Source organism: Tachypleus tridentatus, chromosome 6 (genome assembly GCF_004210375.1).
Source record: "Tachypleus tridentatus isolate NWPU-2018 chromosome 6, ASM421037v1, whole genome shotgun sequence".
NCBI lineage: Eukaryota > Metazoa > Arthropoda > Merostomata > Xiphosura > Limulidae > Tachypleus > Tachypleus tridentatus.
The window spans coordinates 30,208,339-30,235,518 of NC_134830.1; the positions used below are offsets into that span (position 1 = coordinate 30,208,339).

A 27,180-nucleotide genomic window follows, 5' to 3' on the forward strand; every position below is an offset into this window, starting at 1 on the left:
CTAACACATTCGTTTTTATCATAATTACGACTGTGTGTTTCAACAGAAAAGTCTATGTATTGTTTTTTTTGTTGTTTGTCTTTTTTTTTATGTGCGTTAATTAGTGGGTGATTACATCGCTATTGAAAGTGGCTAAACTGGTCTCGGCTACCAGGGTCCAGTGTGTCGCTCTTGTCGTATAACTTTGAACTTGACATTGTTGCCAATCTTGCAACCCTGACATTCTACAACAACCTTTACTGCTGCAAAGAAACAGCTTCCAACTTCCTGGCTTAGCTCAACATACTGCTTCACTGCTGCCAATGTCCTCTCTCATTGCCACCCAGTTTACTGCTTGAATTTCCTCTACCGATCACGCGCTCGCTTATGGAGTTTGGTTTTGGCTTGTTTTTGAATTTCGCGTAAATCTACACGAGGGCTATCTGCGCTAGTCGTTCCTAATTTAGCAGTGTAAGACTGGAGAGAAGACAGCTAGTCATCACAACCCACCGCCAATTCTTGGGCAACTCATAGTGGGATTGCCAGTAATATTATAACGTTCCCACGGCTGAAAGGGCGAATATGTTTGGTGTGGCGGGAATTCGAACCCGCGACCCTCAGATGGAGTTTGGGACCGAGAGTTTAAATAGATTGTTTGCAAATTTAAAAACCATGGTGTCAGTGTTATCTAAGTAACGCACCGTTTTACAAACCAAACTGTTATTTGCTTACTAAGGTGAACTTCTTTAATGAAAGCGTTATGTATATAGGTGTTTGATCAGGAAATTCAGTGTTTGTTATTGAAATGAAAAAAAAAAAAACAATTATTGTTTGTTTTTATTAAACTAAAGCCACACGAGGCTATTCCAACGTGGGAAGTCAAATTCCCGGCTTTCATCTTGTCCTCTTCATAGTGTACGTTAAATCGCGACTGAAATTATTGTTTGCTGTTAAACGTATATGATATTGTTTTACTGTTCAGTGCATATTGTCCATCGTATAGTCTTTTTTACTGTTAAAAATATACTATCTTGTTTTACTGTCCATCGTATATTGCATCGTTTACTGTTAAACGTATGCGGTTTTGTTTACTAATCGTTACTAGAGGGGTTCATTTGATAATAAAATTTTATTTTTTTCCGAGAGGAACGTGGGTGCGAGAATAGCGTGACGTCAACAAAGACACTATCATTATCACCGTTTTAATAATTGACTAAAACATAATTTCTTGCTAAATGTTTATATATCTACCCATGTTTTTGTTCAGCAAATAAAAATAATTCGATAAGTTGTGCGTTCTAAAAAGAGTGCCTTAAATGTAGGTTATAATTGTGCTCGTTTTTATTGCTAGAACTTATTACGTTCCGATTATGCATGCCCCCAAAACTTTGTGTAATTGTGTTTTATGTCATATTAGTTTTAAAACATTGTTTATAATAACTGGCGCCAGTTGCAAATAAACGAAAATTAAATCGGTGATATCATGATTAAAGTATCTTTGTAGACCGCACGCTATAGTACCACTGAAATGTGCTACAAGTTTCAGAGGCGATAGCAAATAATTCATCTAGTCACATTTTACATTTATTAAGTTGGGAGACTCTACAAAGACAATTCGCCTTTTTGTGTGTGCAATCATCGTTTCATATATGTGATATTTTCGAGGCTAATATCACGGTAGTAATCTCCTTCCATGATTAATTATGGGTTCACAGGGATATCGTACTTTACATCTCAAAACCGGTTAATGAACTGAGAACAACCTACATGTTTTGACGTAGTTTTAGAAAATGTTATATTTGTCAAATCTAAAAGGTAAGACGAACAAGTTTTAAAGGAATTTCTTCCAAGCATTTGATTCTAACGAGTATCATATCGTCATATTAAATAACAAAATAAAAATTCGTCCCTAAATCTGGAAATTTTTTTAAATGTAGACTCCTGCTCTATTCTTCGAACAAGCTTGCTGTGTGTGTGTTTCCATTATTATTTTCGGGAATTTGGGAAATTAGAATAATTCTCAACCTGACTAACGCCTTATGTGAATAGTTTCAATCAGAATAGGTGAAAGATCCTTCAGGGTTCAAGCACAGCTGTTCATACTTTTGACTACTGACCAAAACAAAGGCAGTCTGCCAGCAGCACCCGATGTCACAAGGGCTCTTGTCCAGCCGTTTGAACTGAATGACGAGATTGACTATTACTTTTATAACTCACTCACAGCAGTATTACTGTTTGGATCATGAATTATTTGATGTGTAACCTGCCAAGCTACCTACCAGGCTCAGTTGGACCTTTATTTATTTTTATGATAATTTTGTAATGGTGACACTGCGGGCGTACTTAAAGCTGACTGCTACTTAAGTTTATGATATACCTGAAAATACACACAAAAAATTGTATATCTTAACGTAGAAACTTTGTAATTCATGTATAATGCCAAATGTAAGTGGTGGTGGTCGTAGTTCGAGATCAGCATTTGCATTGATTGGTAAATTTTCAAAACAGACATACCCTGCTTATACGTAATTCGAAGAGTGAAAATTGGACAGTTTGGAGGTTGAACTCAAAACATATGAAGTCTATTAGCCCCTTGAATCAATCTTTGTTTAGTTCTGAATGACTAGAATCAGATGTAATTACAACAAAGATGTTTAAGTTTGTGAGATCTGAAATAAGAAGTGGCCATAGTTATATTTGTTGATGTACAGAATTCCTGTTGTTCGCTATATATATATGCTGACGCGCATGCACACACATAAACATAGATACGTGTATATGTCTTTCCATTTACGTACCTTATATGTGTTAAAACACGTCACAAAAACCGTTATTAGAACCGTTCACATTTGCAAATTGGTTAAGCTTATGTTGGTAAGAAAAAAAAAAAAAAGATTCTTTGCGAAAATATTTTTTTTCGATTTTCTTCTTTATCAGTGGCATTGGCTCAAACAAAAGACAATGAACTGTCTCACTTTAGTAAGCCACTGGCTACTTCAAATCGACAGATCGAAATTACTAACGAGCACTTCAACGACTTTTAAAAAAATTTAATTCTAGTTCAAAATAGAACCTTTATTTTGCAAAAGGCCTAGATGTTCAGAATTCGTACCACTGCTTTAGTTGTCGTCAGTGTCATGAATTAACAATTTATCCAAATCAGAGACGTTTAGTAGAGCAGCCAAATAATATACTGGGAAATACTAATAATAATACAAAACACAGTTTAAAAAAAACTACCACGGTCAAATTACGATGACAGTATTCTGAATATCCACCATGAAGTTTTATGTGATGGAAATGACAACATGAATTTTAATTAAAGACAGTGGTGGTGGCAAAGAAAGCAAATACATCACGAAAAGACACAAAATACATATAATACCAGAAAAGTTGTATAATAGACACCTCTTTCACGAGCAATTTACCAAGTCGTAAATCACATGAAGGTGGTTTGTTTAATTATATTGGTAAAGCATTTGTTTGTTTGTTTTTGAATTTCGCACAAAGCTACTCGAGGGCTATCTGTGCTAGCCGTCCCTAATTTAGCAGTGTAAGACTAGAGGGAAGGCAGCTAGTCATCATCACCCACCGCCAACTCTTGGGCTACTCTTTTACCAACGAATAGTGGAATTGACCGTTACATTATAACGCCCCCATGTCTGAAAGGCGAGCTTGGTATTGGTAAAGCAACTCATATAATTGGCATCAGTATTTCGGTGCCAAACAAAATATGGAAAGTGATCTTATCGAATAACGCAGACCGATAATTACTTAATGTGAGAAAACAAACTGTAAAAGGTAGAAGAGAAACAAAACAAAAAAACAAAACAGCGGAACATATCCAATAACAACTTTAAGAAAACATAATTGAAGTCTAACACTGCACAACAAAGTTTTTCTTCAACACTGTTAGGTGTTCCTTATAAATTTTTGTCTGCTGATCACGAAAATCACATTCAGATTTACACATCACCTACCGTTTCATCGAAATCTTCAGTTTTGCTACAATGGAAAAACGATATCAGGGCAACTGGAATCCGTCAATGTTTGCTGACTACTGTTGAACACTGCAACAGTGCAAGAGTGATGCACCGGATATTAAATACAAACGAAAATCAGTAGCAAAACACTTTTAATTATGTTGAACTTAATAGCGTATTAGAAACATAAACGCAATTAAATACGTTATTGCAGGTAAACAGTTAACTGTCTATTTCTCAGAGTTCCTACGTGATGAAACAAAACCAAAACTATATTTGTGCATACCCACCAAGTACCTGTCACAATCAGCAAAAACTTTTTAGGAGCAAAACGTTTCAAAAAAATTGTTGCGCAGTGTAATTAAAGCTACCACTACATTCCATCCAGAGAAAGACGTTGCGAGTTCCACTGTATGCAACTCAATACTGTGTTAAAACCATTACGGTTCCTGCTTTCGTTTAGTATTATTTCCCTAATCAAATTCCAAAATTAAATTTCGGTGATTCAACACTTGGCACCTCCCCCCATTGACACAGCGGTATGTCTGCAGACGCACACCACTAGAAAACCGGGTTTCGATACCCGTGGTGGGCATAACACAGATGGCCCATTGTGTAAGTTTGTGCTTAATGTCAAACAAACAAATCCTACTAATGGTACGATATTTTATATAAATACATATTAGCAGTAACTTATTGAATAATTAACGTAGAGTTACTGTACTCAGTACTAAGAATGCTATGCCACCTGGTCGTGGGTGATGATTACTAAATGCTTTCCCTCTAGTCTCACACTGCTAAATTAGGGATGGCTAGTGCAGGTAGCCCTCGTGTAGCTTTGTACGAAATTCAAAACCAAAAAAATCACTAGTTATGGTTTTTTGTGGGGTTTTTGTTAACTAAATAAATAAAATACTTCAAATTATTATAATTGAAATAGTTAAACGCTCATATATCAAATAATGATAATTTATTGTGCATTAACCAGTATTTTTATGTCTAGATCACATATTGAGTTTATTTTCAATATAAATGGTTGATGCCGAGCTGAGTGCTCAATTTCGTAATTTACGCATTTTGACCTTTTCTCTGTGACCTGGTTCTTATTCTTCTATGCCTGAAGTGCTTTTTCAGCGCATGCGCCATTTTGTTTGCTAATATAGGCCGTGAGTAAATTAACGTTTTTAGTGCAACAATTTTATCGAATTCGAGAAGATTTACAATTACTGGCTTTGATTGTCATACAGTGCAAAATTTGCGGTACTATGTGTACGTAAGTAATCACACGAACGTTATATATCATTGCATGACTAACTTTAAGCATCTAATTCTATTATACATGTTTAAGTTTCACATGGTTAATTGTTTTGTTTTGTTTTTAATTTCGCGCAAAGCTACTCGAGGGCTACCTGCGCTAACTAGGATTAAAAATAAAATATTATCCACAAACAGTGTAACACATCTTGGGCAAATGCTGTGCTAATCTTGTCCTGACTAATACGTATTAGTCTTCCATAATAATCAGATTGCTGTAATTATAACGAGTTATATTTTGCTGGCATTGATAAAAATTGTTTAAATCTGAATTCACCTATCAAACGTTAGAAATACATCTGATTAAATGGGTTTTTCTCGCTTCTTTTTTGTGGATATTTGGGTATGTTGAATTTTAAATACCCAGGAGGGTCAGGTGCACAAGACCTCTTCTTCCATCCATAACTTTCATGTCGGCTACTACTATGTTGTTGTAGTGCTTTTGGGCCAGAGTAACCCTCAGTACTCCGACCCCTTTCAGGGCAATGTCCATGTTTTGTCTTGAGTCGCCCTCTGTTTTAATTTTTTTTTTCATTTTCTTCTTTTATATATATATATATATTCATTACTACTATTTATTTTTAATTTAAGGTTTTTCTTAATGATTGTTTGTTTGTTTTGAATTTCGCGCAAAGCTACACGAGGGCTATCAGCGCTAGCCGTCTCCACTTTAGCAGTGTAAAACTAGAGACAAGGCAGCTAGTCATTTACACCCACCGCCAACTCTTGGACTACTCTTTTACCAACGAATAGTGGCATTGACCGTCGCTATATAACGCCCCCATGGCTGAAAGGGCGAGCATATTTGGTGTGACGGGGGTTCGAACCCGAGTTGTGTTAGAAATATTCATGCTTTACTTTAGAATGATCAACAAAACAAACTTCGACAATCTGTTTTCAGTTATAAATACTGATATACTAATGAAAATATCTGTAAAAAATATATAACAAAATATGGCGCTTTAATGATTTTGGTATTATGACGAAGGTGGAGCACTAAAAGCTTAGTGGCTCACGATTATGCTGCTCAAAAATGTTAATTATTTAATAGCTATGAAAAACGTACATATTAAAAGTAAAGTCTTTGTTCAGAATCTTTAAATCCTGCCACAAAACTCTATTGGATCGTTTAGGAAAAAAAAAAAGATAAAAATATACAAATCAGCATTCAGTTCGTTTCAGTTTACTAGTTCATGTTTTGATTGAAACGTTTACTACTTTTTAATTCTTCGAATAATCAGAACGCTTATTATAAAATCGCTTGTCACAGAAAAACAAAATCTTGTATTTGTGGAGTGCTAAAACCAAAAACTAATTCCTCAAATTTGGTAGCGTTATCAGTACATGTTCGCTGAAGTATATTGGGGTTAACGTTTCTCTGAAACCCTCTATAAGTCCAAAAGATTTCCACTGTTTATGAGCTTGCCTTTCATGTCTTTCAGCGTATCGTAGTAAGATAGCTGCTTTCCTAAAGCGCAATTTTCCACATTCGAAAGGGCAATTACATAATTTGAAATAGACTATTCTGTTGAGTTTAAATCAAACTTTTTTGTTTTACAAATGTTTGACCCTCAATGGAACGTACTTTCTGCTTCAGTGAAGTATCTTTCAAAGGTTTATCCTTATTTTTTTAAATCTGATAAAAGTAATTGCGATCGCCCCTGAAATATAATAGACACAGTGTAATGCCATATCTGTGTTTCAGATTAAATTTAAGATTCATTGTTTAAGAAATGTGTTTTCGTTTTCAACTTCACTTTAATGTATTTTAAATTATTCGAAACATAACTGTGAAAACAAAGACAACAAAATAAAACGCTTGTCATAACATACAATTAGTTTTTTTTTATATAACAGAACAGTGAAGAAGCCTTACGAGAAGGTTTCAAAAACATAAACTTTATTTATTTTAATAATTAAAAAACAAATTATCACAGTGGAATGTTCATCAATCGATCATGTTATAAAAGCCTCATCAGTTAAAATGAATTTGCCGCACAGTTGAAATGTAGATAAGATGTACCGATAATAAACAGTTATTCACGGCGCTTAGATTAGTTGTCTGGTATTAGTGCGTATTTGGCTTAACAACCAAACCAGCTTTAAATCAAGGTAACAAGCAATTTATGAAACATATAAACGTGGAAATAACACCTTTTTCGTTGAAAGTAAAGTAGTTCTAATTTATTATAACAAGATATAAAAACACTTGTATCTTGTAATAGAACTCGGGACTTGAATCTGATTAATATATTCTAAAATTAGTTAGGTAAATATATAATCTTAAGAAGAGAATTTCATTCTTCATTCTACAACACATGAATATTGGTAGTGACAAAATAATTAACTAATAATTGATAAGTAATCGTAAAAATTAGCAGCAGCTGTGATCTCCATCTGGAAAGTCGCCGCGAAATCTCACTCGTACATTCCAGTCAGTTTAAAGGAAAGCAATACGTCAGAATTGTGTATGAAAACAGAGACGTAAGAATTGTATAAGGCTAGGAAGTACCTGCCAGTCAAAGGCTTTATATTTGTTTTTATTGTTCTTTTGTGTTTGAACATTTCAAATGCTTGAGAATATTTGGGCATGAATGAAAACTTACGCAATGAAAATAACACAAAACATTTCTTTAAACACGCAAGGATTAAATTATGTTTCTATTAAACAGACAGATCAGACTTAGGGTTAACAAACAAACAAAAACATTGTTTGACAGTTTGATAACGCGATGTATCACTTACTCTGAATGCCACCAGATGTAATTCTGGTAGTCAGTGAATGCTGTGTAAGGTTAATTAATTATACTATTTGTTTTAGTTAGTTGAAAATTAGCAGCTTTTACTGTTTCAACGTAAGGGTGAAATAAATGTGTTTTTTTTTTATGCTTAACTCTTAGTTTATATTAACTTACTCAACAGCTTGTAATGATTCTTTGTTTTAAAGCTGTTCGCAATGGTTCAAACGAACAAGAAGTGTGACTTGCTTGACAATCAAAGACAGCAATCGCGTGTAGCTCACGGAATAATGTATATAGTTATATATTTGACAATAGACAAAGATTTTTTTACCCAACTCACGGGGTCGAAACGTTTGAGTTCTCTCATTCCCCTCGAAAGAAGAATGCAAGTTTTCCGCCTGGCTAACAGAGGGCGCTACCAAACGCACAGTGAAATCTCATTGAGTTTACCGCCTAGAGCTTGACTCGTGCTGTGTTATAGCGACTCAAACGGAATATGAAACAGTGGATGCTACATCTCAGTTCCCCGCGCCACGCACTGTACCCTCGTTGCCTAGTGACCCGCTCGTGGCACACCTAGTCTTCAATTCCACACAAACTTTCGCCTACTACGACTGTTAGTTGGTCTTTGATCCTTGTTCTACAAGGCCGATGTAGTAATATAGTCCAGCCTTCACATCACTTTCAAGATTTTCTAACGCACAAAGTTCATACAACCAATCAAAAGATTCCTTTATTGTACCATAAAGCCTGAACTCCTTTCGTTTTAGGACGAGCGTTACCCATCATGTGATAACAGCTGAGTGCATGTTGCAAAATAACTGTAATTAGTTCACCTTTATAGATTAACAAGAGTTGAAAGCTAATTTTCTACAGAACAAGAAAGCCAAGGCCTAATTAACTGGAGTTTTGTCTACCTTAAGTGTATCTCACATACACACAAAAAAGACGACACCATGCGGGAAGACACTAAAACGCAGCCAGGCGACTTGTCAAAGCCCAGACAATATGCCACTTTCAAAAAATCGCTTATGAATCGATATTGTAAGTACATTTTGTGTGGTTTTTTTACGTTTAGAATTAATATTCATATTCGGGTTTGACATACGCTACTTTTCTACAATCATTGAAAAATTAAGTCTTTAAGAAAACGCATAGACGTAATTTCGATGACGCAAATATTAAACATCTGTATTTTTTGGAACTAGGATTTAACTTTTAAGTGGTTTTTATGTATAAAATATAGAGTCAATAGAGCTAAAGTAAAAGTTTCACATCTTTTCAATTAAAATTCACGTGCATTACTTCTCGAAACTTAAGCTATTACGATTTGAAGAACCAACAAAGCAGTGCTCTCAAATGCTTTGATCTTATTGGTGGAAAATGATGTGTCTATATATTTATTGGGACTTAATATACACGTGCCATAAACAGTCAAGAAATGTTTTAATTTTTTTTTTAGTTCAGATGTTTGAATAGATATTTAGATACAAATTGTGTTCCTGTTATATTAACATGCTTTTGAAGTTTATTTTTGTTCTTTTTTCTTAGTAACTCCACATAAAGAGTTAACTTAACGAAGAACAAAAAACGATATATATCTAAAATGATGCGTGTTTTTAGTAGTTTGAAGAACATTACATTGAAAAAAATGTAACATATTTCTGTTGGAAGATAGAACTAATAGTATTTTAGTACCGAATTATGATGTAAAAATTACAAAAAAAAATACTCGTCTTCTGTTCTTTTTGAATTCATAGAGTGCACTATAAAATTAGGGTCTGTTTTATTTAAGTAACGAGACACCAGTGAAGAAAAGTTGCCCGAGAATTATCTGATGATCGTTTTACAAGGTATTTTCAAAATGAAAAAAAAAAAAAATCACTTTAAAACTTTCAACCACTCAGTTTATTGCCGTTGGATTTATTGTTGGCCTTGATGGTATTAGAAGACAGATTTGTGTACGTTTTGTCTATACGTCTAACTAATATTTAGTTTCTATCAGCTAAAAAATGTTACCGTAACCACATGATTACATTTGAAACAATAACCATGCTGATGAAAATGAACATAAGTTTCATAATACTAACTCAAGATCACTTACTTTTGCGCGTTTTGAAACCGAACTCTCTATTACCCGTATGCTAGACCAGTGTTATATGAGTAGCTTTTTGCAGTAAGGCACTCGTATTTTGAATAACTCAAGCTACACATTCCTCCATTTGAACGAACAACGCCGTCTCGAGCCAAATCTCAGGGTCGAGGGACGACCTCACGTTTGGCGTCAATCTTTCTCTGATAATCGAACTGTTTCCTGTCTTTGGTTCGAATTCCTTTCTTTTCGTGCGCCAAAGAACCCTTTACCAAACCAGCTGAAGAACCTGGTAACTGTTGATACGTTCTACTGACAGTTCGAACGACTACAGTCTCGTGGTAAACTTCTAAAACAAAAACGGCCTTATTTCGCTTGGATATGTCACTAAATAAGCTTTCTTCATGTTGTCATCTGTCGTTGTTTCTCCGAATAAATAGACGAGAAAATTGTGGATAGAAAGTATCGTAATGTTATGATGTACGTATTTGTTTTGTGTTGTTTTTTTTTTAATTTCGCGCAAAGCTACTCGAGGACTATCTGTGCTAACCGTCCCTAATTTAGCAGTGTAAGACTAGAGGGAAGGCAGCTAGTCAACACCGCCAACTCTTGGGCTACTCTTTTACCAACGAATAGTGGGATTGACCGAAACTTTATAACAACCCCATGGCTGAAAGGGCAAGCATGTTTGGTGCTGCAGGGATTCGAACCCGCGACCCTCAGATTAAGAGTCGAGTATCTTAACCACCTGGCCATGCCGGGCTCAATTGTTCACATATCGGCTTAATACTTTTAGATAAATAAAGCATAAACTTTAACCAGAATATTTATATCTTTTTTTCTGTTTTTTATTACAAAGAACATTGTCACTAGGGGATGTTTTACGGAGAGCGACAAAACCTAACGGCATCTGACGCGTGTACCTCGTGCCCTACTTCGAAAAGAATTCCTATTGGTTATTGTAGTGTATATATAAAAACATCACTTCCGCACATGGTCGATTTCTTAAAATCCCGTAGACCTTCCTTTTTCATCCTATCTTGGAAAAAAAGAAAAAAGATGTAGAATGTATTTTGCACGAGGAGATGACCCAGTTTGGGCTGAATGATAATTTATTCTGAGCGAAACTCATGTGAGCCCCTTTCTTCCTGCGGTCCTTTAGTATATAGACTTACAGATGTACAGTGTTTTCTCTTGCATGTATGACATATCAAAGTTCGAAGGATAAGTTCATACAAAATGATAATAACACCTTTTTGTCTGCTTGTAAACGTATGATCCGGAAGTCCATGGATGCATTCATTTAATGAACTTACAGATATTCCATTTATCCAGGTATTCAGCAGTTAGTATGTCTGCTCATTCACCCACACACGTTTGATTTATTTAACAGTTTACGCACCACGGTAAATATCCTCATAATTTACCGATTGTTTGGACCATTAACATTCGGGTTAACAAAGAAAGAAAAAAACAAATTCATTGGTGACCGTGGACATGAACATGAATTGTAAGCTATTGTGTTTTCGCATATGGAAGGTTTTCCCAGGCGATTTCCATCATTTTATGGAAATTAGGCTGGCTTGCATGATCAATTAGTAGGTGAAGGTTAGCCACTGTTTAACCCATCCTTCATTTGAGGGCCTGTGTACAGAAGTCTTAATAAGCACTCTTATATTTTATATGCATAATAATTACTCTTGGTAGGTGGAATTATCGTATTAAAATACACTGTTTATTTCCCCAAACAAATGGCATAATCAGCTCGTTCACAATGCAGTTGTACACAACTTTAATTCGGGAAATTTACACATACTTTGTTTGTTTTTGAATTTCGCACAAAGCTACTCGAGGGCTAGCGCAGATAGCCTAATTTAGCAGTGTAAGACTAGAGGGAAGGCAGCTAGTCATAACTACACACCGCCAATTCTTGGGCTACTATTTTACCAACGAATAGTGGGATTTACCGTCACATTATAACGCCCCCACGGCTGAAAGGCCGAGCATGTTTGGCGCGATGAGGATGCGAACCCGCGACCCTCAGATTACGAGTCGCACGCCTTAACACGCTTGGCCATGCCGGGCCTCTTTACACATACTTTAACATTTAAATTCAAACAGCATCTTTACAGCATTGCATCAACTCACAGTTTCTCCCTATACCGTGGTCTCAATATAGCGTATTTTCCCCTACAACAGGGTTTGTTTTGAATTTCGCGCAGAGCGACACGAGGGCTATCTGCGCTAGCCGTCCGTAAATTAGCAGTGTAAGACTAGAGTGAAGGCACGCTATTCATCACCACCCATCGCTAACTCTTGGGCCTCTCTTTTACCAACGAATAGTGGGATTGACCGTCACATTATAACGCCCCAACGGCTGAAAGGGCGAGTATATTTGGTGTGACGGGGATTCGAACTCGCGACCCTTGGACTTGCGAGTCGAGTGCCTTAACCACCTACAGCAGGATTTTAATACAGCGTGTTTTCCCTTACAGCGTAGTATCATTTGAAATTTTTTATCAATACAGCACTGTCTCGACTAAATCTGTACACTTTTACAATAATGCTCAAGTTATCGTTTTCCCTATTGCGCAGTCCCAGTACAACGTGTTGTCCTGTATAGCATTGTCTCAGATCTACTTATTCTCGTCTGCAACATTGTCCAAACGCGGCCGGTTTACATGTGAAGCACTGTATCAGTTAAATCTGTTTTCCAATGGAGCAGCTTCTCATCAGTAAAAGCCCTTTTCCTGTATGGAATAAACTCATCGTAATGTTCTGCACAGCTTTCTCTCATCAGCATAATCTATTATTACTAAACTTTAGCGACCAAGGAACCTCTTATTTTGAATTTAAACTGTTGTTTTGAAAATAAAAGAAAAATATTCCGTGTTCATAAAAAAATCTATTCGAAAATTAATTGCTTTATTTCATAGAAATTCAGTCTTACGAAAAATAATTTTTATTCTGTAAATCGTATTTCTTTAAATATTTTTTATGAAATCTCGGACACATGGTAGACCTCAGTTTCAAAAACGCTGCTACAAACCATTGTTTCAGTATAGCCTGTATTCCTGTGCAGCATTGTTTCAGTTTAACCTGTTTTCCCTGCACGTCGTTTATTATATTTCCTCTCTAATGCTGTCTAAGTTCAACCTGTTTGTCTGTACATATTTGTCTTAACTTAGTATATTTTCCTGTGTATCATCTTTCTAATTCAGCCTACTTACCTTTACATAATGTTCTAACTCAGATATGTTTCTGTTCGTATCAAAGTTTCAATTTCTAATTGGTTTTACTATCTCAGTACGACTGTTTTTGTGAAAGAGAATGTGACAGCAATGAGTGTTATTCTGTGTGAAACTCACCTCATAACGATTGTTGGTTATCACAGTTTTGTGGATAACGTCTTCAGAAGTATCGAATAATTCCCTAAGATATCAGACTATTCAAGCCGGTTTTAACAATTAATGAGCAAAGTAATAAGCTTTCTAATTGTCACTAGCTTTATAATAAATAAATACGAATATGTATGTCTTTTTCTTCTGTTAGAATTCTTACGTCTTCGTATCGTGGCCACACTTTGTTCATCAGTGTTGTTATGGTATGTGTTGTTTTGTGGAGATGACCTATTTGGATGAGAGTGAGCATCATTAACTTGTTGCTAACGTAATTGAGAAGACTATCGCAGCGGGTACTGTGCATGCGTTGAGTAGAATGTTAACGTTTGGCACTGGCACAACACGAAGGCCAATCCGTTGGTCGCCATTTTGTTAGCCTTCCATCGGTCATCGTCCCAGCATGGTAGCCAAGGCCATCTTCTTTGCAAGTTTTTCCTCGTCACTCTCATGCTGCATTTCTTTGTATAACCGCCCCGCCCCCTAACCAGTCCCCTTTTCAAACCGAGCATTACTAACAGTTTTTTTTTTTTGTTTTTTTTTACAGCAACTGGTCTTTGGTTTTATTATTGGCACAGACCTATGAGGATTGTTAGTTCTTCTTCAAGTTTATTGAATTTCGATTCGTTGCTGTAAAGGTATATCTGTCAGTAGCACTTACCCAACAAGTACTTACTGTCCAAGAAATGTTTTAGATAAGTGTCCTTCAGTGCTTGGAAGGTGATTTCCATGGATGCGTCTTGATGTTTTGTCACTTGAGACTTGCTTTCTTTTTTCTTCCTAATTCCTGTTAGACATGTTCGTATTTAAACGATTGAAGTTTACATTACTGTTAGACAGATTATATTTTGTCAGTTTTTGATTGTTTGTTTTTTTACTTTTGTTGTAGTTTTTACCGCTTTCCTTTTAGACGGCCCGACATGGCCAGGTGGTTAGGGCGCTCGACTTATTATCTGAAGATCGCTGGTTTGAATCTCCGTCACACCAAACACGTTCGTCTTTTCAGGTGTGCGAGCAATATAATTTAATAGTAAATTCTACTATTCGTTGGAAAAAGAGTAGCCCAACAGTTGGTGGTGATAACTAGCTATCTTCCCTCTAGTCTTGCACTACTAAATTAGGAACAGCTAGTGCAGATAGTCCTTGTGTAGCTTTGCGCGAAATTCAACAAAACACGCATTTTAGACATGTTGGTGTTTATTCTCGTGGGCTTTTTCAACAGTAACTTTTAGCCTTGTCGTTATGCTCTTTTTACATTTTTATTTCACCTAAGCGGCTGAGCAGTAGGATTGAGGGCCTATAATGCTAAAATGTGGGGTTCGATCCCTTTGATAGGCACAGCGCAGAGAGCCTGTTGTGCAGCTTTGTGCCTAACGTTGGATATTAAACTTCATGATTCACTTTTGCGCACTGCCAAAATATTTCGTTTTTTAGCAACAAAGCATCGGCCACAGATCTTTATTACAGGCAAAAATCTAAAGATTTAAGGTTTGCACGTTCACCTATGGGGAAATGAGAAAATGTATATTTGACGGTCAATCTCACTATTCAGTTAACAGTAGGCGTCTGATGCTCTTTATTAACTGCTCTTTCTTGGATCAACAATTAGAAACAACTCTGGCTGATCCTTTGGATCTCTGACCTCATTGTTTGATCCATGTGTCGTGTAAGAACCAGCTTGTGTTCAAGATGCTAGAATTATAATGGCAAAGACATTTTTTTCAACTCCTGCAAGAACATCTGACACATTTCTACTTATCTGTTAAAAGCAAGTGCCTGCACCTATGTTCCTCAGTAGACAGGCACGGGTCACACCAGTCTTTGAATGCCTAATTCTTGGTTCGCACCGTGATAAGGTGTTGTAAAAAATTTGTTTGTTTGTTTTTTTAATTTCGCAACTCGAGGGCTATATGTGCTAGCCGTCCCTAATATTGCAGTGTGAGACTAGAGGGAAGGCACCTAGTCATCACCACCCACCGCTAACTCTTGGGTTACTCTTTTACTAACGAATTTTATAACGTCACATTATAACGCCCCCACGGCTGAAAGGGCGAGCATGTTTGGTGCGACCGGGATTCGAACCCGCGACCCTCAGATTACGAGTCGAACACCTTAACCCACCTGGCCACGCCGGGCCGTGTTGTAAAAGTTAACAAAACCATATCTGGGGTATGATACGTTTCTCAACTAATTGAGGTCCTGCCCTTGGCTTTATGGTCATGTTCTGAAGTGGGGCAGTTGAAGGATAATTCTCTCGTCTGCATTATCAATCTATTTCTACCTTTCTAGCTCCGTGAATGTACGTATGCACATACAGGACAACTACAGTGTTGTACTTCCTTCCACCTGGTGTTCAGTTTTCGTGAATGATTTTATATTCTTCTTCTTTAATTTCACCAGAAACCTAATTTAAAATACAAATCAAAAGAAATTTATGGAAAGTTACTGCATACACTGTAACTGGACACTTTTGTATTTCTATTTCTGCACTGACTCTTAAACAAAAATGCTATCAATCGAGAAGGTGATAATGTCATGTGTGTAGTTAAAATAATTGTTATTTATATCTATCTTTATATCAACTAAATACTTCCAGGAAGATTAGAGATATTAACTGTCATTCTGTTATTCAATTTACGGATTTGTCTCATCTTCTACAAAGGAAGGTAACAAAGGCCGTGAATGTAATCTCTTGTTCGTCTTACTTTGTGCCTCTAATATACCATTACATGAATCCAACCTTTAATAACGTGTGTGACGTTGGGTACTGCTATTATTTGATTTGTTTTGAATTTCGCGCAAGGCTACATGAGGAATATTTGCGCTAGCCGTCTCTAATTTAGCAGTGTAAGACTAGAGGGAAGGCAGCTAGTCATCACCACCCACCACCAACTCTTGTGCTAGTCTTTTACCAAGAATAATGGGATTGACCGTAACATTTTAACGCCCCCACGGCTAAAAGAGAAAGCATGTTTCGTGTGATGGGGATTCAAACCTGCGACCTTCAGATTATGAGTTGAGTGTCTTAACCACCTGGCTGTGCCGGATCTGGTGGTGTTATGAGCGTTGCAAACTATTTACTACACTTTCATCTGTATCTGTTACGTGTTGCTGTATCAAATATTGAAAGAATACTTGGTAACATAGTGGGTAGAAAAAAAACAAAAAACGATTGCTTAATTAGATTTTGGATTTTGTATTATTAGAAACACTTTCATTTGCTGCTAGGACTATAATTTGATACAAATAAATTTTCTGTGTTGTTTTAATAGCCATAATTCTTTAAAAACACACAATCGATATGTAAAATTAGTTTGTTTTTTATTAGGTAGACCTGGTTCCTATTGTGATCATTACACAACGTGCCTTTTATTTTTTTATTACTTCTATTTTTTTACTGTTATTCTTTGCGTTTTCAGAGAAAAACATTGTAGTTTCGAGGTTATCTGTTATCTTATCTCTGTGAAGACATTGGGTTCTAAAGAGGGATGAATTGTAACTGTATTAACCAACTGTTTCCAAGGCCAGTAGTGTAGGCTCCCTGTACACTTCCACGTTCAAGTGTGCTGACGTCAATGCTATCTGATAAATATAGCAGACGATGCCCTACATTTGTACATAGCTAGGTATCAACCGCGACGTCACGTAAGCTTTCAAGTTTGTAAACCTTGGATATGGGGTAGTGTCTTCTTTGTCCGTCATACATACAAACGTGATCGGCAGTTTCACGTTTCGTGGAGAGATTTTTTTTATAGACGACATATTTTTTTTTTGGCCAGAAATTATGTTGGTTTGAGAGCCAGAACAGTTTGTATAAAAATATATTATATTTGAAGTTAAACATTAGCCCTCTATCTGTTTGTCAAATAATGATAAATATATATTTTTAACTGATGATTTCAAAATTACCTAATTAGTTTTGGTCGATCAACTAATCTCGTTAACTGATAGAAACGTGCCACTTACCCTACACATGTCCAAGTAGTTGGTTGTGATATCCACTAGAAAACTACCTGATTAGTTCTGGTCGATCAACTAATTTCGTTAACTGACAGGAAAATGCCACTTTCCCTCCACGTGTCGAAGTAGCTGGCTGTCATATGAACTGCAGCTTTTCACAAAAGCTTGATGCAAAATAATTGAGATATATCTACACTAAAAAAAACAAAAAACAAAAAAAACATTCGGATCAGAAATTAAACGTACTTTGATACCCCCCGACCACATCATTTTTTTTTATTAAACCTGGTATACTTTAGACCTAACGCAAACCTCAGCATGTTGCATTATCATTACACCTGATAAAAAATGGGAAACTGTACATCATAAATCTGGTATATACGAGAACATACCAAATCGCGATCATATTGCATCATCAATAAGCCTGATGTAGCTCGGATCTAACACAAAGTACAACCATGATACAGTAACCTGGTACACCCCAAACGTTACACCTAATCAGGACACAGAACGTTATCATGTTAAGTCTGATGTATCACACATCTAACATAAAATTTAGTCATGGCATACTAACTTAAACCGGTTGTTCCTCACACGTAATACCAAATCACGACATGAATCTAAATCATTACATGCAATGTATCCTTGCTTCAACACAAATCTTGTCATAGTATAACACCTCCTGATTATTTCTTAAATTAACTGTAGTTGTTGTCTCATAAACATTATTATGATTTTTTAAAACATTTTATTTAAACAATTTGAAACGGTTATCAATATTCAGTTGATTTTATAATATACTGGTGAAACTGGACCACCACTTATTAATGACCTGTATAAATGAAAATCGACTGTGAGAAAGAAAAAAAAAAAAAAAAGGTGATTTTGCTCTACTGACCCGACCCCTCTTACACTCAAAATTTCTCTGACTAGAAAGCTCTCGAGCTTTCCATCGCTCTCTGTAACAATTGTAGGGCTTGTGTCGTTCGGCATGATTTAAACAAGCACAGTCTCTCTAGTACTGTTTGGCTTAATACGAGAAAGGTATATTGAATCAGAAAGCATTGTTCTTTGGACTTAGGCCTCCGTGGCGCAATCACCTAACGCGTTCGGCTGTTAACCGAAAGGTTGGTGGTTCGAGCCCAACCGGGGGCGTTTACGTTTAGGCCTGGCATGGCCAAGCATGTTAAGGCGTAAGGCGTGCGACTCGTAATCTGAGGGTCGCGGGTTTGCATGCCCGTCGCGCCAAACATGCTCGCCCTTTCAGCCGTGGGGGCGTTATAATGATGCAGTCAATCCCACTATTCGTTGGTAAAAGAATAGCCTAAGAGTTAGCGGTGGGTGATGATGACTAGCTGCCTTCCCTCTAGTCTTACACTGCTAAATTAGGGACGGCTAGCACAGATAGCCCTCGTGTAGCTTTGTGTGAAATTCAAAAACAAACAATCTTTGGACTTCGATACAAAACGAGTTCCTTTTCGTAAAGTCGTAAAGGAACAGTTTTTCTTGAAGTATCATCGAACCTACCCCCCCTTCCCTCAGTGCCTCACCTCCTAACTTTACCCACAACCATTTGTTTAGTTGGAGTTTCAACCCATTCTCTCAATCACTTATAACCATCATATTTCTCAAACCTATAACCTTCACCTGGAGATATCTTTTTTTTTTTTCACCGAATTTCGATGACACCCCTGATTTATAGATAGATATCTGTACGATTTCAAACACCAGCCAGACAAAACTTGAAACCAGAAATAACATCTTTTATTGAAGTTTCTCTTATTTAAGAATATAATATGTTAAAGGATAGAAATAGTACAATATAAATCTAAAATACGTATTAAAAATAAGTTGTTCTTTGTTTATTTTACCCAAAATGGCTTGGAGTGAACCCATAATGACTCCTTAACAAAGTTTCAGAAATAGTTCTTTAGAAAGTATCAACTGTTCAGTGTTTTCTTTCGAAACAGTGCCCTATAAGTATCCTTTTATATGTAAACCTATCGAATATTTAATATTTTGAAAGAGCGAGATCACGTTCCTCCACAATATGTGTTAAAAACATCGCATTGCCCTTGTCAAGAAATATTTGTTAGTTTCACGTTTCGATTTTGATTGTTTTTAGGTCTGGGGTGGGGGAGGATGTGTGGAGGAATGCTCAGCCAAATTCAAATGAGGACAACCCTAAATAAGTTATTTATAACTGTAATAAAACGCAGCATCTTGAATTTCGGGGAAAAACGTTAACGTTGTTAATATGAATGAGTCGTTTTCCAGAAGTTGGTGTATCATTCTGCAATACTCTGATTGTTTTACGATAAAAGGTTTGGAAGTTCGTGCTAAATTACACAAGGGCTATTTCCCTTATTTTGTGCTAATAAACTAGAAGGAAAGCAACTAGTCCACAGCTGTCCTGAGGCTCCTCTAATTGAATAGTGATTGAACTTTGACGGTTATAAGACATTCATGGTTTTGGTTTGGTTTAATTTGTCATGATTTTTGTGCAAAGCTACACGACAGCTATCTGCGGTAGTCGTCCCTACTTTAGCAGTGGCTAAAGGCAGCGAGTCATCACGACCTACCGCCAACTCTTGAGCCACTCTTTTACCAACGAATAGTGGGATTAACCATCACATTATTTTGCCACCACAACTGTTTGTTTTGTTTTTTGAATTTCGCACAAAGCTACTCGAGGGCTATATGTGCTAGCCGTCCCTAATTTAGCAGTGTAAGACTAGAGGGAAGGAAGCTAGTCATCACCACCCACCGCCAACTCTTGTGCTACTCTTTTATCAACGAATAGTGGGATTGACCGTTACATTATCATGCTTTCACGGCTGAAAGGGCGAGCATGTTTGGCGCGACTGGGATGCGAACCCGCGACCCTCAGATTACGAGTTGCACGCCTTAACACGCTTGGCCATGCCGGGCTAAGCCACCACAACTGAAAGGGCGAATATGTTTGGTGTGACGGGAATTCGATTCCGAGTCGAATACCTTAACCACTTGGCCAAGCCGGGGCCCATTCACCGTTACCGACATGGTTAATACTACATCACATCCGTAATATGTTTCAATACGTTTCTTTTCCTTGTTCTGATATCAAAAATGGGAAGAATAACACTTCATAAAAGTTATTTACATACGAAACCAATGTTAGTAATATTATTATTATTTCCTGAAAAAACAACGCAAAATATCGCAAAACATTTATAAAACCTATTCTTGTGCTACACTAGTGGCTCAATAGGAAGTATAAAGACTTATAACGCTAGAAACCTGGGTTCGATGCCTGTGGCGGGCACACATCAAATAGCTTTGCGCTCGACAACAAACAAATAAAATATACACAAGTATGTAAAAATATAAGGTTAGAAAGTCGCCGACAGGGACCTAATCCTTGTTTTAATTGTGCTTTCAAACGTTTGCTAAGAGGCAACTGTAGAGAACCGAACGTTCCTAACGGAATCACTTTCACTTACACCTTGGGGGTAGTAGACGAAAGTGTGTCACGAGGTCTACTTTTTGTGTGTGTGTGCGTGACTGTAAACAGAATAAACCACGTTCAAAAAAGACTGAAGCCCTCTAGAGGCATCAGAGTGCCTTTTATGACGTCACAGAGTTTAAGAAACGAGAAGCGACAGTTGTCTTTTCATAGTCATTCTGTGACCAGATGGACAAACCGCTGCTCCTGTTTCCAAGCTTGACCTGTTCTTTTGTGTTGATCCTGGCCTGAATAAACGGGATCAGGGTCAGTTAGTGGACGATATCATCATCCACTTTGCCAAAAGTAACGGTGGCGCCCACGCTCGAAGAAGCAGGTTTGCTTTTGTGTGACCATGAGTCTTTTTGTAATACAAAGATTCAGGTACCTTTGTAGTTTTGCGAGGACAAAAACAACAACAATGTAAACTCAGATTGTTTAATATAAGGCAAACTTATGAACAACGATTCGTAGTTCTAATCTGAATTTCAACTCATTTGTATAGGTTTCTTAATGTATTTGATTACAGTATGTAAAAATTATTTTAGTTTTTCTTGTTCCTGGGCAGAAAGTGTTATTTCCCAATTGCTTATGCCTAAAGTAAGTGGAAAAGACCTATTTTTCTCTTCAAACTTTGCTTTTGTGACCTAGGAGCGTATAACGAAAACATGATGGGGGACTATATTTGGGGGCTGATACGTGAAAGTGATTTATATTATAGTGGCAAATCTTGGAAAACTACTCACTTCTAAACATTTTTGTTCATTTTTGTATAACTTTAGTATAAATACATGTAAATCTTGATTCATATGTTGTTTCATTCAGACCTTATATAAATGTTCACTTGCCCGATTTTACATAGAAAATAGGTTAATTTCTAAATGTCATTATCTAGATCCATCAAACCTGCTTGCCCTTCCAGTCTTGCGGGCGTTGTAAAGCTTCGGTCAATTCCATTATTATTCGATAAAAGAGTAGCTTAAGAGTTCGCTGTGAATTTTGATGACTAGATAGATGCCTTCCTTATAGTCTTTCATTACTACGTTAGGGACAGCTAGTGCGGATAACCCTCCTGTAGCTTTGTTCGAAATTCAAACTGTAGCTTGTATTTAACCTGTTGAAATCTAAAATTTGTCCAGCCGTTCACTTCTGTCAACAATCGTCCCTTAGTTACACATGTTTTTAAAACTCAAACTGTGTTGTTTTCCAATTCCTATAACTTGCTCTCTCGGTTATTTAATACACTTAATAGTTTATAAGAAATGCAAGCCAAAATTCCTTCTTTTAACACGTAATCGCTAACTAGCGAAAGAATATTCCAAACCTGCTGCTACAGTCTCTTCTCTAAGGCTCTTCAACACATGTATGGATCGAGATATCCGTTCTCCAGAAAGGTGGATATATTTTTACAATCTATTAATATGTTGTTTTTTTGTTGTGTAAACTACCAGTGGCGCTACTTCAATACTCTGTTTTTCAAGAATAAAACAATATCAGGTCATAATTTGCAAGATTCTTTTGTAATAACAACCGGGATATAGGAGTGCAACAGCAATTGTTTGTTGTTTTGAATTTCGCGCTAAGCCATACGAGAGCTATATGCTCTAGCAGTCCATAATTTATCTGTGTAAGGCTGGAGAGAAGGAAGCTAGTTATCACCACCAAGTGTTGGGCTACTCTTTTACCAACGAATAGTGGGGTTGATCGCACATTATAACGCCCCCACGACTGAAGGAGGCGGTATAATGTTCGGTCTAACTGGGATTCGAACTCGTGACCCTCAGACTGCGAGTCGAGCGCCCTAACTACCTGATCTCCAACAAACAAACGGCCACACACCCTGACTTCTATTGTAAAGTGAAAGACAATAAAGTGATTTAAAATATATATGTTAAAACGGCTTGTTTGGGTTGAGAAAAGTTTTCTCTACAAGTGGGTTTTCTCGACATCGGTCCCCGCTAGTACAGCGGTATGTCTTCGGATTTACAACGCTAAAATAAGAGGTTCGATTCCCCTCGGTGGGTTCAGCAGATAGCCCCATAAGAAAACACACACTTACAGTATGATTTAAAGTGGATTCTATTTTCCAATCTTATCTACATATTTGTGTGTCTGCCAAGTCATCATCTGTTTAAACTGTTTAGCAGTTGTGGAAATTCAAAGCTACCAGATTTATTTTCAGAAAATAATAAACCATGGAAATTTCATAGATTCTCCTGTCCATTAATTACACTGTTAACTGTAACTGTTGTTTAATATGTGTGTGTGTGTTTTCATATAGCAAAGCCACATCAGGCTATCTGCTGAGCACAACGAGGGGAATCGAACCCCTGATTTTAGCGTTGAAACTCCGTATACTTACCGATGTACTAGCGGGAGCCTGTTGTTTAATGACTTCTGTATAAATGCATGTACTAATAGAAAATAATTGGGCTGTTTCTTGTTGAACTGAGCAAATGTAATATATATATATATATATATCAGTGAAAGTAATTACATTTTAATGAAGTGAAATAAGTAAACTCATAAGGAAGGACTGCGTTAAAAAACAAATCTACTGACTAATTATATAATTTGTTCTTTTAACTCAAAAACAAGATGAAACAAAAACAAATCAAACAAAAAACGCTGATGCAGTTTATTATATATGTAATACATGTATGTATATTTGATTATACCGGTTCACTATTTCTGAATAAGTAAATAAACTATTTATGTTCTGTAACTCTACGTCTTAGTGAGAACATTTCAAGGGAAGTCACCTTTTATGACATAACGTGTTGTAGCTAAATAAAATACTTTCTGTTAATTTTTGTGTAAAATCGCTTCTCTGAGTCGGATACTAGACTAACTTGTTACCAGGCGGTTTTTGTTTTGTGGCATCGAGCCAAACAAAGGTGCACGGTGATCATAACCTTGAACGCGCTATGCACGGTTTCAGAAGCTGCTAATTCAAGAATGGCGGGCGTTCACCTCTTTCTACCCAGAATGCATCACGCATGCGCAATTTGTTTTGATTTTTTGGTTGATTTTTCCGATACGTGTACGTCGTACCCAAGGCCTCACTCAGTTTGAGGAAGTTTATGTGGCGGCACCTAATGGCGTATTATTTAGTTACATAAAAATCCACCTTGACCTCAATTGCGTTTCCCCTACTCTCATGAAAACATTTTTTAAATCGTTGATTTACAGCTCAAATTATCATGTGTATATTATGAACAGTTAGACCTAGAAAGGTGATTGCTAAAACATACGAGACAAAAATAATGTGCAGTTTCGTGTAAAGCTGGAAGTTCTTACACAAGTCAGAAAATAAAGTAAACAACTCAGATTTCACGTGCACAGAATAAACGCACGGACATGAGTATCTTGCTGAATCGAGATCAGGGTAAAACCAGGAGTGTTTTCATCACCGTCGGGTGTGATGTGGTGTTCACCATGTCGGTAACGGAGAATTGGGTAGGCATGGCCAAGTGGTTAAGGCACTCGACCTTTAATCTGAGGGTCACGAGTTCGAATCCCTATCACACCAAACATGGTCACCCTTTAGTCGTGGGGGCGTTATAATGTTTCGGTCAATCTCACTATTCTTGGGTAAAGGAGTAACCCAGGAGTGGGCGGTGGGTGGTGATGACTAGCTGCCTTCTCTCTTCCCACTTCTAAATTAGGGACGGCTAGCGCAGATAACCATCGTGTAGTTTGGCGCGAAATTCAAACTGTTGTAGTCCAGTCATTTTTACAGTTTAGACGTGCATTGATTTTAAAAAGAAAGAGCCTCAGCGTTCTAATGTTGTGAAAGTTTGGATAAATAGCTTTTTAACACGATTGACAGGCCTACAATTTTACATTTACTTTGTGTGAAATTCTATTCGCCCAGTAAACTAGCAAATGACTACATATAATGTTATTATGTGCCCGGCATGGCCGAGTGCGTTAGGCGTGCGACTCGTAATCCGAGGGTCGCGGGTTCCAATCCCAGTCGTGCTAAACATGCTCGCCCTTTCAGCCGTGGGGACGTTATAATGTTACGGTCAATTCCACTATTCGTTGGTAAAAGAGTAGCCCAAGAGTTGGCGGTGGGTGGTGATGACTAGCTGCCTTCCCTCTAGTCTTACACTGCAAAATTAGGGACGGCTCACGTTTCTCCTCCTGGTTGGGGGTTGTGCAGTAGGCTAACAATCTGCTCACTTAAAAAAAACAACCTGTTAATGAATCCGCAAGCGATTGCGGCCCTATGTTCCTTTATGGAATCGAGTGGCATAAATAATATTAATAAATAATGTTATTATCTATCATATGCAATTTATTATAAATAGGGAAGCATATGTTTTGCGGTATTATGATTCTTGCTTATGTTTTCATATCTTCTCCTCGTACGTAGTACAGCGATATACCGATTTGGTTTTTGAAGGAATAGTTCGGTATATTTTAAATGTTTAAAACAACATGGAACTATATATATATATATATGTATATATATTAACTTTTTGGGAGTTATTTTGATAAAATTATCTATTCTTTTAACTATCGAAACTTATACGGGTTTGCAGTTTACGTAAAAACTGTTTTTCGCCTTTAAAAACAATCCCCGCTAAGCCATCTCCTGGTGTCAGAAATAACCTTGACACCGGACATAAAACCCGTCTCCTTGTGAACTTTTTTTTTTTTTTTTTGTGCTGCTCTTGTATGACGGTCGCTTCCTGTTTAACGACCAGTATGTAGGTCACGGACAGAAGAAGTACTCGAGAGTGCGCATACTCCAGTGAAGCTTGATGCGTCAATCGATCTTTCCTACGGGGAAAGAAAGGAAAGCTCTTTCTTTACACATTTCCGTATCTTAATTTTTTTATACAAATGAATTTTTGTTGTTTACGTGAAACATTTATAGTTTTGAAACGATAAACTGAGTGTTAGAATGCTTAAAGCTAATTTGCTAAGCCTTGACAATGAGTTTTGTTTTTATTAAAGAAGTTGTACGCTAACCATGCTAATATTGTTTTCCGCTGTTTAAAACCCGAAAATTAAACCGTTTTCTTTTACTTCTGTCGCCAGAGGGCTGAATGCAGCTCCGTGCACGCCGGAGTGTCGTTCCACGGTTCGCATTCTTTTACATCTAGAAAATCGGCTCCGGACTCCAACCCGTTCATTGCGCGTGTGACGTATATAGGATTTCGTTTATAAATTTCGAGCATGAAATGGCAAAGCGTATTTTTGAGTGTTGAGACACTTTCCATCTACCAATGTTGTTACTGATTTCACTGTTTTCTTGTCTTTTCTCGTTAGTACCCTTAAGCGACAGCCGAAATAAATGGATTAAGGCCGTGGGTGCGTTATAAGAGTAGCAGTCAGATCCCACTATTCAGTTAGCCATACCCATAAGTTCGCGGTTATCCAGTTCACGTGTATGTGTTAAAATGTCGCTTTTTGTTACTTATGGCTTCGAACCATTCGGACTTTGAATATTTACATCTCTTTTTATGGTCCTGACTATCCGTGCACATTGTTTTCGTTGCGACTTATCCGGCACAAATTCCATCTCTGGCGCTTTGTCGTCTCGTAAAAACGATACTTGAAGGTCACGTGATGCTGTCGACCTCCTCTCACTGGTCGACCTTCATCAGTTACTTGTTTCCATGGTTATTGAGGTTGAATGGCCCCAGTTCTTTAGGCCTTGTGTGTGGGCTTGTTGTGTCCAAGGTGACACACTTAATAAATAACAGATATTTAAGTCTCTGCATTCATTTTTCACTTACATTCATTGTTTTTGGCGGCAGATAATAATATCCCGAACGACTTGATATAATTTCACAAATCTTCCATAAGTCCGTACATCTTTCGCACATTTTTAAAAAAAAATCACTTCATCATCATATCTCAAACATAGCTAGAGCCCGCTAACGTATTCATCCTTGATTATTTTATAGTCATCTCTAATTGTAAGCTTAAGAAAAAAAAATTGTTTTGACGGTTGACTCCTCGTGGTTGGCAGGTGATACCTGCCGTTTGCACGAATACCTCTTTAACATTTCACATTTTTAAAGCAATCTTTAACTATCCAATCGATACCATAAGGTTGTCTCGATTGTATACATTTGTTGGCTAATTAATGAGCTTTAGAAATAAGAAAGAAAAAAACGTAACTAAGGTATTCAAACGACTACTACAGAATCGAGTGTGTATGTTTTCTTATAGCAAAATCATATCGGGCTATTTCCTATTCTACCGAATG

The 27,180-nt window shown here is 37.0% G+C and overlaps 1 protein-coding gene and 1 non-coding gene across 2 annotated transcripts in view; both read left to right on the forward strand.

Moving 5' to 3' along the window:
* The window catches only part of LOC143252170 (uncharacterized), a 239,289-nt gene that overhangs the window by 174,713 nt on the left and 37,396 nt on the right, over nucleotides 1-27,180 (forward strand). The window lies entirely within an intron of this gene.
* Nucleotides 18,549-18,622, forward strand: TRNAN-GUU (transfer RNA asparagine (anticodon GUU)). The gene has a single exon. It is a non-coding gene; the product is annotated as a tRNA-Asn (tRNA).